The following is a 14,563-nucleotide window of genomic DNA, read 5'->3' on the forward strand; positions in this document are numbered from 1 at the left end:
GCGGTTCCAGGAGCAGCTCGGAGGGGCTCGGGGGGCGGCTCCGCGGAGGGGGTTGCGCGGCCCGGGAGCGCGAATCCAACAGCGCAGGCCCCGGAGCACAGGGCGCCGGGACACAGCCCAGGATCCGGCCTCCCCCGGGACAGGCAGAGGCCGGGAGGGCCCAGGACAGCAAGGACGCTCCTGCCCCAGCTGAGCAGATCAGCGGCCCCGCCCCGGAGCCTCCAGGCCCTGCAGAGAGCTCCGTAGTTCCTGCTGGAGCTGAATCCAGGTTTCCAGAGCTGCCCCGCCACTGGGGCTGTTCCTCCTGCGGCCTCACGGGGTAAACAACCCCCACTGAGCCCTGCACCAGGCGGGGGCACAGCAGCTCCCCCAACTGCTAACACCTGAAAATCAGCACAACAGGCCCCTCCCCCAGAAGACCAGCTAGACTGACAACTTCCAGGAGAAGCCAAGGGACGTAAAGTACACAGAATCAGAAGATACTCCCCTGTGGTTCTTTTTTTTTTTTTTTTTTTTGGTTTTTTTTTTTTGTTTGTTTTTTGTTTTTTGTTTTTTTTTTTTTTTTGTTTTGTTTTGCTTTTTGATTTGTTTCCTTCCCCCACCCCCCCTTTTTTTTTCTCCTTTCTTTTTCTTTCTCTTTTTCTTCTTTTTTTTTCTTTCGTTTTTTTTTTCTCTTCCCTTTTTTTTCTCTTTCTCTTTTCTTTCCTTCTTTCTCTCCTCTCTTTTTCTCTTTTACCCAATACAACTTGCTTTTGGCCACTCTGCACTGAGCAAAATGACTAGAAGGAAAACCTCACCTCAAAAGAAAGAATCAGAAACAGTCCTCTCTCCCACAGAGTTACAAAATCTGGATTACAATTCAATGTCAGAAAGCCAATTCAGAAGCACTATTATACAGCAGCTACTGGTGGCTCTAGAAAAAAGTATAAAGGACTCAAGAGACTTCATGACTGCAGAATTTAGAGCTAATCAGGCAGAAATTAAAAATCAATTGAATGAGATGCAATCCAAACTAGAAGTCCTAACGACGAGGGTTAACGAGGTGGAAGAACGAGTGAGTGACATAGAAGACAAGTTGATAGCAAAGAGGGAAACTGAGGAAAAAAGAGACAAACAATTAAAAGACCATGAAGATAGATTAAGGGAAATAAACGACAGCCTGAGTAAGAAAAACCTACGTTTAATTGGGGTTCCCGAGGGCGCCGAAAGGGACAGAGGGCCAGAATATGTATTTGAACAAATTCTAGCTGAAAACTTTCCTAATCTGGGAAGGGAAACAGGCATTCAGATCCAGGAAATAGAGAGATCCCCCCCTAAAATCAATAAAAACCGTTCAACACCTCGACATTTAATTGTGAAGCTTGCAAATTCCAAAGATAAGGAGAAGATCCTTAAAGCAGCAAGAGACAAGAAATCCCTGACTTTTATGGGGAAGAGTATTAGGGTAACAGCAGACCTCTCCACAGAGACCTGGCAGGCCAGAAAGGGCTGGCAGGATATAACAGGGTCCTAAATGAGAAGAACATGCAACCAAGAATACTTTATCCAGCAAGGCTCTCATTCAAAATGGAAGGAGAGATAAAGAGCTTCCAAGACAGGCAGCAACTAAAAGAATATGTGACCTCCAAACCAGCTCTGCAAGAAATTTTAAGGGGGACTCTTAAAATTCCCCTTTAAGAAGAAGTTCAGTGGAACAGTCCACAAAAACAAAGACTGAATAGATATCATGATGACACTAAACTCATATCTCTCAATAGTAACTCTGAATGTGAACGGGCTTAATGACCCCATCAAAAGGCGCAGGGTTTCAGACTGGATAAAAAATCAGGACCCATCTATTTGCTGTCTACAAGAGACTCATTTTAGACAGAAGGACACCTACAGCCTGAAAATAAAAGGTTGGAGAACCATTTACCATTCGACTGGTCCTCAAAAGAAAGCAGGGGTAGCCATCCTTATATCAGATAAACTAAAATTTACCCCAAAGACTGTAGTGAGGGATGAAGAGGGACACTATATCATACTTAAAGGATCTATTCAACAAGAGGACTTAACAATCCTCAATATATATGCTCCGAATGTGGGAGCTGCCAAATATATAAATCAATTATTAACCAAAGTGAAGAAATACTTAGATAATAATACACTTATACTTGGTGACTTCAATCTAGCTCTTTCTATACTCGATAGGTCTTCTAAGCACAACATCTCCAAAGAAACGAGAGCTTTAAATGATACACTGGACCAGATGGATTTCACAGATATCTACAGAACTTTACATCCAAACTCAACTGAATACACATTCTTCTCAAGCACACATGGAACTTTCTCCAGAATAGACCACATATTGGGACACAAATCGGGTCTGAACCGATACCAAAAGATTGGGATTGTCCCCTGCATATTCTCGGACCATAATGCCTTGAAATTAGAACTAAATCACAACAAGAAGTTTGGAAGGACCTCAAACACGTGGAGGTTAAGGACCATCCTGCTAAAAGATAAAAGGGTCAACCAGGAAATTAAGGAAGAATTAAAAAGATTCATGGAAACTAATGAGAATGAAGATACAACCATTCAAAATCTTTGGGATGCAGCAAAAGCAGTCCTAAGGGGGAAATACATCGCAATACAAGCATCCATTCAAAAACTGGAAAGAACTCAAATACAAAAGCTAACCTTACACATAAAGGAGCTAGAGAAAAAACAGCAAATAGATCCTACACCCAAGAGAAGAAGGGAGTTAATAAAGATTCGAGCAGAACTCAACGAAATCGAGACCAGAAGAACTGTGGAACAGATCAACAGAACCAGGAGTTGGTTCTTTGAAAGAATTAATAAGATAGATAAACCATTAGCCAGCCTTATTAAAAAGAAGAGAGAGAAGACTCAAATTAATAAAATCATGAATGAGAAAGGAGAGATCACTACCAACACCAAGGAAATACAAACGATTTTAAAAACATATTATGAACAGCTATACGCCAATAAATTAGGCAATCTAGAAGAAATGGACGCATTCCTGGAAAGCCACAAACTACCAAAACTGGAACAGGAAGAAATAGAAAACCTGAACAGGCCAATAACCAGGGAGGAAATTGAAGCAGTCATCAAAAACCTCCCAAGACACAAGAGTCCAGGGCCAGATGGCTTCCCAGGAGAATTTTATCAAACGTTTAAAGAAGAAATCATACCTATTCTCCTAAAGCTGTTTGGAAAGATAGAAAGAGATGGAGTACTTCCAAATTCATTCTATGAAGCCAGCATCACCTTAATTCCAAAGCCAGACAAAGACCCCACCAAAAAGGAGAATTACAGACCAATATCCCTGATGAAAATGGATGCAAAAATTCTCAACAAGATACTGGCCAATAGGATCCAACAGTACATTAAGAAAATTATTCACCATGACCAAGTAGGATTTATCCCTGGGACACAAGGCTGGTTCAACACCCGTAAAACAATCAATGTGATTCATCATATCAGCAAGAGAAAAACCAAGAACCATATGATCCTCTCATTGAATGCAGAGAAAGCATTTGACAAAATACAGCATCCATTCCTGATCAAAACTCTTCAGAGTGTAGGGATAGAGGGAACATTCCTCGACATCTTAAAAGCCATCTATGAAAAGCCCACAGCAAATATCATTCTCAATGGGGAAGCACTAGGAGCCTTTCCCCTAAGATCAGGAACAAGACAGGGATGTCCACTCTCACCACTGCTGCTTCAACATAGTACTGGAAGTCCTAGCCTCAGCAATCAGACAACAAAAAGACATTAAAGGCATTCAAATTGGCAAAGAAGAAGTCAAACTCTCCCTCTTCGCAGATGACATGATACTCTACATAGAAAACCCAAAAGTCTCCACCCCAAGATTGCTAGAACTCATACAGCAATTCGGTAGCGTGGCAGGATACAAAATCAATGCCCAGAAGTCAGTGGCATTTCTATACACTAACAATGAGACTGAAGAAAGAGAAATTAAGGAGTCAATCCCATTTACAATTGCACCCAAAAGCATAAGATACCTAGGAATAAACCTAACCAAAGATGTAAAGGATCTATACCCTCAAAACTATAGAACACTTCTGAAAGAAATTGAGGAAGACACAAAGAGATGGAAAAATATTCCATGCTCATGGATTGGCAGAATTAATATTGTGAAAATGTCAATGTTACCCAGGGCAATATACACGTTTAATGCAATCCCTATCAAAATACCATGGACTTTCTTCAGAGAGTTAGAACAAATTATTTTAAGATTTGTGTGGAATCAGAAAAGACCCCGAATAGCCAGGGGAATTTTAAAAAAGAAAACCATATCTGGGGGCATCACAATGCCAGATTTCAGGTTGTACTACAAAGCTGTGGTCATCAAGACAGTGTGGTACTGGCACAAAAACAGACACATAGATCAGTGGAACAGAATAGAGAATCCAGAAGTGGACCCTGAACTTTATGGGCAACTAATATTCGATAAAGGAGGAAAGACTATCCATTGGAAGAAAGACAGTCTCTTCAATAAATGGTGCTGGGAAAATTGGACATCCACATGCAGAAGAATGAAACTAGACCACTCTCTTTCACCATACACAAAGATAAACTCAAAATGGATGAAAGATCTAAATGTGAGACAAGATTCCATCAAAATCCTAGAGAAGAACACAGGCAACACCCTTTTTGAACTCGGCCATAGTAACTTCTTGCAAGATACATCCACTGAAGGCAAAAGAAACAAAAGCAAAAATGAACTATTGGGACTTCATCAAGATAAGAAGCTTTTGCACAGCAAAGGATACAGTCAACAAAACTCAAAGACAACCTACAGAATGGGAGAAGATATTTGCAAATGACATATCAGATAAAGGGCTAGTTTCCAAGATCTATAAAGAACTTATTAAACTCAACAGCAAAGAAACAAACAATCCAATCATGAAATGGGCAAAAGACATGAACAGAAATCTCACAGAGGAAGACATAGACATGGCCAACATGCATATGAGAAAATGTTCTGCATCACTTGCCATCAGGGAAATACAAATCAAAACCACAATGAGATACCACCTCACACCAGTGAGAATGGGGAACATTAACAAGGCAGGAAACAACAAATGTTGGAGAGGATGCGGAGAAAAGGGAACACTCTTACACTGTTGGTGGGAATGTGAACTGGTGCAGCCACTCTGGAAAACTGTGTGGAGGTTCCTCAAACAGTTAAAAATATACCTGCCCTACGACCCAGCAATTGCACTGTTGGGGATTTACCCCAAAGATACAAATGCAATGAAACGCCGGGACACCTGCGTATAAACGCTGGGACACCTGCGTATAAACCCCGATGTTTATAGCAGCAATGGCCATGATAGCCAAACTGTGGAAGGAGCCTCGGTGTCCAACGAAAGATGAATGGATAAAGAAGATGTGGTTTATGTATACAATGGAATATTACTCAGCTATTAGAAATGACAAATACCCACCATTTGCTTCAACGTGGATGGAACTGGAGGGTATTATGCTGAGTGAAGTAAGTCAGTCGGAGAAGGACAAACATTATATGTTCTCATTCATTTGGGGAATATAAATAATAGTGAAAGGGAATATAAGGGAAGGGAGAAGAAATGTGTGGGAAATATCAGAAAGGGAGACAGAACATAAAGACTGCTAACTCTGGGAAACGAACTAGGGGTGGTAGAAGGGGAGGAGGGCGGGGGGTGGGAGTGAATGGGTGACGGGACACTGGGTGTTATTCTGTATGTTAGTAAATTGAACACCAATAAAAAATAAATTAAAAAAAAAAAAGAAATAGGAGGCAACACCCTTAATGTGATAAAGGGTATCTGTGAAAAGCTCACAGCTAACATCATGTTTAATGATAAAAGACTAAGAGCTTCTGTCTTTAATCAGGAAACAGACAAGGATTTTGTTCTTGCCACTTCTATTCAACATTGTATTGGAAGTTCTAGCTAGGCTAATTAGGCAAGACAAAGAAATAAAAAGGCATTAAGATTGGTAAAGAAGTGAAACTACCTCTATATGCTAATGACATGATATTTTATAGACAAATCCTAAGAAATTGACAAAAAATATTGTCAGATATATGAGATCATCAAAGTTACAAGATGCAAAATCAATATACAAAAACAGTTGTACTTTTACACACCAACAATGAACAAGACAAACATGAAATTGGAAAAACAATTCCATTTACAAATAATATCAAAAAGAATAAAATACATAGGAATAAATTGGATCAAACAAGTGCATGACTTATATACTGAAAACTGCAAAACACCATTGAAAGAAATTAAAGAAGGCCTAAATAAATGGAAGCACATCTCACATTCATTGAAGAAAGAATTAATATGGTAATACTCCCCAAAGTGATCTACAGATTCATCCCAGGAATGCAAGATTGGTTTAACACACAATTGCTAGAATCAAAAGCACATACAAATGATGGTGAGGATGTAGAGAAATATAAGCCCTCATAGATTGATGGTGAAATTGTAAAATGGTGTCATTGTTTGGGAAAACAGTTTGACAATTCCTCAAATGTTAACATATATTTATCTTATGACCCAGCAATTCCACTCCTATGTATTTACCTGGGAGAATTGAAAACATTTATTCATATAAAAACTTCTAAATGAATGTTCACAGGAGCATTGTTCATAATGGACAAAAAGTAGAAACAACCTAAATGTTCAGTAATTAATGAATAAACAAAATATGATATTTCCATACAATAGAATATTATTCAGCCCTAAAAAGGAATGAAGCACCAATTAATATTAAACATGCAAAAACCTTGAAAGCATTATGCAAAGTCAAAATAGCCTAATACAAAAGTTCACATACTGTTTTAGTCCACTTATAAGAGGTGTCCAGAATGAGAAAATTTATAGATATAGAATGTAGATTAACAGTTACCAAAAATTAGAGAGGAAATTGGCAGTGATTGGTAATGGGTCTGGGGTCTGAAGTTGGGGTAATGAAAATGTTCTGGAGTTATGTAGCAGCAATTGTTATGCAACCTTGTGAATATACTAAAAACCACTGAATTGTATACTTTAAAAGAGTGAATTTTATGAAATGCCAATTATGTCTCAGTAAGAAAAGCAAAACCAATGAGAGTCTAAAACCCTAATTTTTTGTAGCATCTGAAAGCTAGAATTATAAAGGAAATCTTTTATGTTATAAAATTTGAAAGTGGACTAAAATTGTATGTAGTGCAATATAGAAATTATGTAAATTTAAAACATAGTTTTCCTTACTACCATTGACATACACTAAACTGCACATGTTAAAATGTACAATTTGGTAAGTTTTGACATATGAATATACTCCTGAGAACATAATCACAATAAAAATAACTAGCATATTCATCATCATCATCTCCAAAGGTTTCACTACATCTCTTTATAATTCTCACATCTCCCTTGGCTCTAGGCAACCCCTAATCTTATTTCTGATACTACATAGTAATTTGCATTTCTTAGAATTTTGTATAAAAGAAACCATATGATATATTACTTTTTGAAGCATCTGGTGTCTTTCACCTAGCATAATTATTTTGAGATTCTTTAATGTTTTTTGTGTATTAATAGTTCATTCCTTTTCACTGATGAGTAATATTTCATTATATATCAGTTAGTTTACCCATTTACCTGTGGGTAGACATTTGGGTTGTTTCCAGTTTTTGACTATTTCAAACAAAGCTGCTATGTGCATTGATATACAAATTCTTGTATTAAATATGCTTTAATTCCTTTGGGTAAATACCCAGGAGTGGAATGGCTTGATCATATATTAAGCTTTTAAAGAAATTGTTTTCCAAAGTGGTTATATTGTTTACATTCCTACCTGCATGAGAGTTCCAATTGCTTCACATTCTCAGCAATACTTGGTATGGTCAGTCTCTTTAATTTTTGCCATTCCAGCAAGTTTGTAGGGTATCTTGCAGTGGTTTTAATTTGCATTTCTGTAGTGATTAACAATATTAAGTATTTTTCCATGCAGTTAGTTGCCAACCTGATATCTTCTTTGGTGAAGTGTCTGTTCAAGTATTTTGCCCATTTTTATTTATATTATTATTTTATTATTATTATTATTGCCCATTTTTATATTGGATCGTTTGCCTTTTTTTTTTAAATTGGGTTTGAGAGTTCTTTTTGCATCTGGTTATGCATCCTTTATAAGATAAAGACTTTGCAAATATTTTCTTTCAGCCTGTAGCTTGATGTTTCATTCTCTTAACCATGTCTTTTGAAAAGCAGAAGTTTTATTTTATTTATTTTTTAAAGATTTTATTTATTTATTCATGAGAGACACAGAAAGAGAGAGAGAGAGAGAGAGAGAGAGAGAGAGGCAGAGACACAGGCAGAGGGAGAAGCAGGCTCCATGCAGGGAGCCTGAGGTGGAACTCGATCCCGGGTCTCCAGGATCACGCCCTGGGCTGAAGGCGGCACTAAACCGCTGAGCCACCCGGGCTGCCCAAGCAGAAGTTTTAAATTTTGATAAAGCTCAATTTTTGTCTACCCCAAGTTATCAGAGGCTTTCTCTTAAAAGCTTTAGAGGTAATTTTTGCACATGATGCAAGGTATGGATTCAAGGCTTTTGTTTTGTTTTGTTTGTTTTGTTTTGATTTGTTTTTTGACATATAGATATCCAATTGTTCTAGCACTATTTGTTCAAAACATCTCCCTTTCTTCAATGATTGCCTCTGTATCTTTGCAGAAAATCAGCTGTAGAAAATCATATATGAGTTAATTTCTTCACTCTTTATTTTGTTCCATTGACCTATGTGTCTATGAGACTAACAGCAAAGCACACTTTATTGATTTCTCTAACTTTATAATGTCTTTAAACCAGGTAATATTAGCTTTCTAACTTTGCCCTTCTTTTTTTAAGTCATTTTGGCTATTCTGAGATGTTCGCATTCCCCATGAACTTTAAAATCTGCTTGCTAATGTCTACTGAACGTTCTGCTGGGATTTTGATTGGGATTGCATTGAATTTGCAGATCAGTTTGATTAAAATCGACACTTGAACAATATTGAGTTTCCAACGATTAGCAAAGGATATATCCTCATTTCTCAAAATCCTCAATTTTTCTCAGTAAATGTTTTTTAGTTTTCAGTGTACGATCTTCCACGTATTTTTTCAGATTTATTTCTAGTTATTTCATGTATTTGATGCTACTGTAAATGGGTTTATTTATTTATTTATTTATTTATTTATAAAGATTTTATTTATTTATTCATGAGATACACACAGGGAGAGGCAGGGGCATAGGCAGAAGGAGAAGCAGACTCCCTGTGGTAGCCTGATGCAGAACTTGATCCCAGGACCCCAGCATCATGACCTGAGCCAAAAGCCGACATTCAACCACAGAGCCACCCAGGTGTGCCAAATCGGTATTTTTAAAATTTCAATTTCCAATTTTCATTGTTAGTGTATACAATACAACTGATATTTGTCTATTGATCATGCATTCTGCACGTTGTTAAGCTTGCTTATTAGTCCTAGTAGTTTTTCTCTAGATTCACTTGTATTTTCTAGATACATGATTATGTCAAGTGTAAATAAATGGAATTTTACCTATTCCTTTTCACAATGCCTTTTTTTTCTTTTCATTGCCTAATGCTGGCTACAGCCTCCAATGATGTGTTGAATAGAAGTGGTAAGAGTGGTCTTAAGTGGAAATATTCAGTGTCTCACATTAATGTTAGCAAGAGATTTTTCACAGATGCTCTGTATTGGGTTGAAGAAATTCTCTTCTATTGCTAGTTTGCTGAGAGCTTTTAATCAAGAATTCTCTCTCTCTTTCTTATAAGAATATAACACGTATATTTCTGAGTTTATTAAAGCTTGAAGTTGCACTAAGACTTTGAGACAAAGATGTATATCCATACATGCATAGTCACACACCTTTATATTTGTACATTATTTAAAAACGATTTATAATTGTTTTCAATTGTTATAATCATGAGCCATATGATTTATTCTGTTTCTCTCCCTTTTCATATTTGTAAACTCCTTTCTCTGACAGTAGAAACTTGGATTCCATTATCCTTAATGTATTTGCATAATTGGTTAATTTCCTGTGTGTATTCAGCCTATCATTGCCACAATCTCATACCTCCTGCAGATGCACCTGGGTTCTTTTTTTTTTTTAAAGAAAGTTTTTTATTTTTATTTTTTAATTTTTTTTAAATTTTTATTTATTTATGATAGTCACACACAGAGAGAGAGAGAGAGAGAGAGAGAGAGGCAGAGACACAGGCAGAGGGAGAAGCAGGCTCCATGCACCGGGAGCCCTGACGTGGGATTCGATCCGGGGTCTCCAGGATCGCGCCCTGGGCCAAAGGCAGGCGCCAAACCACTGCGCCACCCAGGGATCCCTGCACCTGGGTCTGACGCTCACTGGACTGCTGATGCCTGCCTCAGTATGGATGCCCCCTTTACTCTGCTAAGCCTCCGACTCCATGCCTTGAGCTGCTCTTCTGCATGGACACCACCTTATTCTGACCATGCTCTGACGCTCTGCACTTGTTATCACCTTCCACGTGGAAGCCCTTCCCACTGGCTTATGCACTGACATTCTGTACTAGACACTTGTGAGTGTCCTCACCCCTGTTGGCTTGTGAAACCCATGTTGGGCTGTTACCCCTACAAGGCCCCCTTTTGGCCTACTTAGACATGCATCTCTGCAAAGGCTGCTCTCTCCCACGGTTACGTTCCTCACCTTCTTGGGTTCCAAAACCCCATGACATACAGTTCATAGGCAGAGACTCCCTCCCAACCCTGCTGGAGCTCTGACATCCTGTGCTGGGCCACTCCTTTGCATGGAGCTGTCCTTACCCTTTGTGGCTCATGCCTGCAATGGGCAGTTGTGTTTGGAAAACTACTTATTTTTGTTTGGTCTCCTATATATCTCTTCCCACCCCAGGTTGGACATGTAACATGCTTGGTCCCAAACAAAGGGTTTAGGACTGAATTTTTCAGGAAATGATATGAAGGGGAGGAAGAAGAGGAAGAACTTCACTCATTTACATTTTTTAAAAAGATTTATTTATTTACTCATAGAGACACAGAGAGAGAGAGAGGTAGAGGCACAGGCAGAGGGAGAAGCAGGCTCCATCTAGGGAGCCCGACCCTGGGTCCCTGGGACCATGCCCTGGACTGAAGGCGGCGCTAAACCACTGAGCCACCTGGGCTGCCCCTCATCTACATTTTGTGATTAACTTAGAATAATTTTCTTAAAATCAAACTCAAAAAACTTGCATCATGTTTTTGATTGGGATTTTGTCAAGCTTATTTTAGAAGGAAATGACATATTGGCAGTACTGGGTCTCTCCATCTTTGGATGGTCCAGCTCTGTCACTGCAGGAGAATCTCCCACAAGGCAACTGAAGCCACAATTAAGGTCAGCTAGAGCTGTGTTTAAGGACAAAGCTCAGTATGCTTCAGGGGGCAGGTACAACTATTACCCAGGGGGAAATAGCCTACACACTAAAGGTATTGCAAGACTTTGCCAATATATATCAAAAGAATCTGGGTGGAACTAAAGTGGGCTGAGTATAACACCAGTTCTGGCCAAATTTGTTGATACTGACACATTTACTAGAGATTGTAGATTCAATGTACTTCTAGAGTGGCTCTAATAGTTTCCTTGATTGGTTGAATAAAATTTAGAGTCCATGATAGCATCTATTTAATGAGGCTGATATGTCAGAGCTTCCATGGCATAATGTGGAGGAGGGAAACCAAAGGCTTATGAAGTTAGGAATATTGAACTGAATGCTTTATGTGTGACCTGCTTGGCCAACTCCCAACTACATTCCACAAGATGGCCCAAAGGTACTCCCTTCACAAAAGCAATGAGATATATATTAGTGAGGGGAACACCCACATCCTTAAAAATCTCTGTGGTTGCTCTTTTTCCTAGGCAAAGTATGACTGTAGAGAATGCCACTGTTTAGTTGGGTTCCTGATTTCAAAGGGGATGATGGGATTTTGAAATAGCAGGGGACAAGCAGTCACATTCAACTGCCTAAGGCAGGTGAATACATTTACCATAAAGGACAGGAGGGACATACTAGTAATCAGAATGTTTTGAATGTTGGAGCTCTTTGGCAGTGGCTAGTTGATCATGATGTCCCTCAGAAGTAAATATACGGAGTCTACTAGAATATTGCTTCATCTATATAACAGGAAAAACTGTAAGCCTCATAGAAGAAAACAGGACTTAAGTTGCCGCAGAGGAGAGTCCTCTTACCGAGTTTCCAGACATAGGTAAATTCACAGAGACAGAGCCCTTTGATTGAAGGGTAGGCCAGGTACCCTTGAGGAAGGACTCCAAACCATTGCCACAAGTATACATTGCAATTTTTCTTCTAAGATTTTTTAAGAGGACCAGAGGCAATTGACCAGAATGACTACATTGGAAAAAGGAAGTACCAAGACCTTTTGGGGATTTTTAGACACTGGCTCTGAAATGATATTAATCCCAGAGGGCTTCAAGACCAAAGTGAAATTTTATAATGTTCAGATTATAGATGAAGTTTAGTTCACATCAGATCTGTATTAGGCCAGTTTGGTTCAGAGACTCAGCTATTGGTTGTTTTCCCAATTTCTGAAGGTATAAGTGGAATAGACATGGTTGACAACTAGCAGAATCCCCATATTTGCTCTTTGACCCCTGGGTGATGGCTGCTATGGTAGGAAGGGCTAAGTGGAAGCCCCTAGGACTTCCATTCACACCAAGAAAGTAAGCCAGAAGTAATACTGCAATCCTTGGGGGGATTGCACAAACTAATGCTGCCACTGAAGCCCTGAAAGAAGTGCAGGTAGTGCACTGTAGTGTAAGCCCTGACAGTTGTTTTTTTCTCTTTTTTTGTGATGCAAATGCCTGATTTAAGCTTTGATTGCTGAGGCATGCACTTCAAAGAAGCATGCACTTCAAAGACAGCTATCTTGAATAAACACAGTGCCAGCCACAGGACTCAAGAAGAGTCAAGCTGCCCTCAGGCTCCTTTCTTTTAGAGATTTTAGTTGATTTTGATAACGAGCATCTGAGCAGCTGGTTTTTCTATTCCCATGCTTTAAATTTCTGCTCTTACAGTTTAAATTCATCAATGAAGAATGAGTCTATTAAAGCCTAGGCATCCCACCCTCAACTCCAATAAAAGGAGAACTCGCGGCCCCTGCTCTGTTTTTCTACCTTGTGAGCTTACTCTGTGGCCTCAGATGTGTTGTGTAATTTCCAGGACTTGTAAGTAATAAACATGTTTTTCAAAGTTTCCTGATAGTTATCGCTTAGGATTCATAATAAGAACCACAAGGGCTGCTGGTCCAGACTTTGGTCTCCAGCTGAGACTGACACAAAACACAATACTTATCACATCTCCATTGAACTCATCAGTTTGGCCTGGGCAAAAGTCGCACAGATCTTGAAGAATGAGCAGTTTACTGTAAACTAATGAGGTAGTAACTAAAATTTCAAATGCTGCCCCCAGTGTGGCATCTTTCCTAGAGCAAATTGCCATGTTCCTTGGCATTTGCTCTGGAGATGCTGACCTGGTATATGTCTTTTTCTCTAGGCCAGTTTGTAAAGACCACCAGATATAGTTTGCCTTTACTTGTCAGGGCTAGCAGTACACTTTCACGGTCTTGCCTCAGGCTAGGCCAATACTACTCTTTGATACATTTATTCTATAGAGATCTTGATTGTCTTGACATTCCACAAAAGATCATTCTCTACATTGTTGATGGCATTATGATGATTGGCTCTGATGTTCATAAAATAGTAGATACTTTAGAGGCCTTCCTAATAATGTGAACTAGAAGGTAGGAAAGAGATACTACAAAAACTCAGGGGCCCATGAACTCAGTGAAGTTTCTGGAGGTTTAAAAATGTCACTTTTCTGAAGTGAAAGTAAAGCTGCTGTTCTTTGGACCACCTGCAATGAAAAAAGAGGAAAAATGCTTGGTGAGTCTTTTTGTACTTGGGCAGCAATATATACAGTATATACAGCATTTGAATGTGCTACTTGGATTGTCTACAGAGTCAACTATAAGGCTACCAGTTTTAAATTGAGACAAGCAAAAGAATGCCCCACTGCAAGTTCAAGCTGTGGTTTAAGCCACTGTATCACTTGGGTCTTTGTTTACCCATTAGGTCCGGTGATATCTAACGTGTCTATGGGAAATGTGAATGCTGTAAGGAGCCTCTGGGCAAGCACCAACAGGATAGTCCCAGCACCAAGCTCTAGGAGTTTGGATCAAATCTATGCCTTGTTCAGGATCTGACTATTCTCCTTTCAAAAACCAGTGGTATGATTCAGTCTGAGTCTAAGGGCCTAAGGGCCTAAGGGCCAGGTGTAGATTCTGAAGGTGAGATGAGATGTCCCAGCTAAAGGAGCGATGCAGGAAGAAAAAAAGATGGGGTGCAAATTCCTCCTTCCTCCACTTTTTGTTCTATTCAGGCCCTCAGTGGATTGGACGATGCCCTCCCATATTGTGGAGGACCAGCCTTCTTTGCTGAGTCTACTGATTC

Source organism: Canis lupus, chromosome 2 (assembly GCF_011100685.1).
Source record: "Canis lupus familiaris isolate Mischka breed German Shepherd chromosome 2, alternate assembly UU_Cfam_GSD_1.0, whole genome shotgun sequence".
In the NCBI taxonomy this organism is placed as follows: domain Eukaryota; kingdom Metazoa; phylum Chordata; class Mammalia; order Carnivora; family Canidae; genus Canis; species Canis lupus.